Genomic DNA, 2,500 nt, shown 5'->3' on the forward strand with positions numbered 1-2,500 from the left:
GAGAAGGTGACTGAGATAATAATATAGGAGCAGGACAGGGAGGGAGATGAAAAGGAGATAAAGCTGGAGAAGGAGAAGACTAGGAATTCGAGGTTGTATGAGAGAAGAGGAGAAAGAGGAGAAGGAGGATGGGAGTAGGAGGAGGAAGAGGAGGAGGAGGAAGAGACGGAGTACAAGGAGAAGAGAGGGAGAGAGAGAGAGAGAGAGAGAGAGAGAGAGAGAGAGAGAGAGAGAGAGAGAGAGAGAGAGAGAGAGAGAGAGAGAGAGAGAGAGAGAGAGAGAGAGAGAGAGAGAGAGAGAGAGAGAGAGAGAGAGAGAGAGAGAGAGAGAGAGAGAGAGAGAGAGAGAGAGAGAGAGAGAGAGAGAGAGAGAGAGAGAGAGAGGAAGATCAAGGGAGCTGGGAATTAAAGTCCACAGAGAGCAAAGGAGAAGCGGAAGATTAGATTGTGAGGCAAAGAGAAGGAGCAGGAGAAGAGAAGAGAATTGGGAAGAAAGGGAAGAATAAGAATTAAGAGGTACGAAGAAAAACTGATTAGGAAAAAAATCAGGAGGTGAATGATGAATACTTTTCATTTTTTTTCATCTATACACCGGTTCTGTCGGAGGTGGATAAGGTGAAGGAGGAGGAGGAGGAAGAGGAAGAGGAGGAGATGGTGGTGTAATCTCACAGCAGTTGTTGATATGTTGGTAGGGTTGTATAAGATGGTGGTGGTGGTGGTGGTGCGTAAGACGGTGACCGTAATAGTGGTAATGACGGTCGTGGGAAAGAGTGACGTCTGCGGCGACGGTGGCGCCGCACCCGGACTTCGGGTGTGAACTCGTGATGGCGGCGGTCGGTGGGTTGGTATGGAGGAGGAGGAGGAAGAGGAGGGGAAGGAAGGGACGTATGGATTCTGGCGATTGCAGCAGGTGGTGATTGTGGAGTGGAGGCGTTCGGAGGTTGATGTGGAGGGTTGGAGGCGTTAGGAGGAGGATTGTGGAGGGGAGACGTTAGGAGGTCGATGTGGAGGATCGGAGGAAGTGGGAGGGTGAGTGTGGAGTGGAGTCGTTCTACTGGGAGGTTGTTTGTGGAGGAAATAAGACTGACCGTAATGACTGGTGACGGGCGAGACAGAGACAGAAAGGGGAGAGGGACTTAGGGGGAGCTTCTTAGTCGTTAACATTTAAAATTTTGAATTCTGAATCTTGTAACGGACAGTGGTTGGGGTGCTTCGTAAACCAATGACAGCTTAGAGGAAGTGGTCAGGAGGAGGAAGAGGTGGTGGTTAGGAAGAAGAATAGGAGGGTGATGAGGATGTAGTTGGGGAAAGGAGGAAGAGAAGGAGAAGGAGTACGAGAAGGTGGTTGGGAGGGGAAAGATGAGGAAGAAGTTGAAGAGGAGGAGGTGGCCGGAAGGAAAACGAGAAGGAAGAGGAGGAGGAGGATGATGATGAGGATGATGAGAAAGAGACAGACGAGAAGGAGAAAGAAGAGTAGTGGGTGGTGGCTGGAGGAAGGAACCGGAAAACGTTGAGGAGGAAGTAACTGGTAGGATGACGAGGAGGAAGAGGAAGAGGAGGAAGAGTAAGAGAAGGATGAGAACTGGGTGATACGATGTGCAAAAGATGTTTAACTGTGGGACTGAAGAAATCGCGAAGAGAGGAGGGGACGATCTTCTTCCCCTTAGAGGAGGAGGAGGAGGAGGTGAGAGGAGGCAGTGAGGTTAGAGGAACCGAACTGAGACGGAGAGGAGGGACAGAGGGAAGGCTAGGGGAAGGACTTGCAAGAGAGGAGGAAGGCGGAGAAGGGTGAGAGAGTGGGAAGGCAGCAAGCAAGAGGGGGAGAGGGGAAGAGAGGCAGCTAGAGGAGGAGGGGGAGGAGGTGAAGGAGGAGGAGGAGGAGGAGGAGGAGGAGGAGGAGGAGGGAGAAAAGGGAGGTTGAGGGGTAAACCGGAGATGTGCTGGTGGTGTTGGCGGTGGTGGGCTGTGGTGGTGGTTGTAGTTGTGTTACTCGTTTTCTAAGTCCTTAGTGTGGCTTTACTCTTTCATCTCCACCATCGCCACCATTACTAACACCATCACTACCACCACCTTCATCACAATCACTTCCATCACCAACATCATCACCACCAACATAAGCCACCATATCTACCACCAAACCATAACCACCACGAAGGCTGGGAGGCACTCTTTTCAACCCTTCTCCACCTTTGTCCCTCCTTCCTGACCCCACAACCTTCTACAAGAGGAAAGGGGGGGAAGGGGGAGAAAGGGGAACCCCGCCCAATCCTTTATTACCGATGTTTTCAGTGTAAGTATCCAGTATCAAAAAACTTCTCAAAATTGTTTCCCTAAACTCCTCGACGACCATGCCTCCCAGCTTATTCCGAGCTATGCCAGCTTAGTACCAGCTGCATTCTAAAATCTGTGCCCTCCGGGTATACGAACGGCACTTCTTGGATGGCTCTCTCAAGACCGCCTGGGATCAGTGCAATATGCTCTCAAGCTTTACCTCGAATATC

At 50.9% G+C, this 2,500-nt stretch overlaps 1 protein-coding gene across 8 annotated transcripts in view; it reads right to left on the bottom strand.

Moving 5' to 3' along the window:
• Positions 1 to 2,500, bottom strand: part of LOC143024167 (innexin inx1-like) — a 424,771-nt gene that overhangs the window by 71,769 nt on the left and 350,502 nt on the right. The gene's annotated exons all lie outside the window — the stretch shown is intronic.

The sequence above is a fragment of the Oratosquilla oratoria genome, chromosome 3 (genome assembly GCF_046742065.1).
Source record: "Oratosquilla oratoria isolate Oo_2021 chromosome 3, ASM4674206v1, whole genome shotgun sequence".
In the NCBI taxonomy this organism is placed as follows: domain Eukaryota; kingdom Metazoa; phylum Arthropoda; class Malacostraca; order Stomatopoda; family Squillidae; genus Oratosquilla; species Oratosquilla oratoria.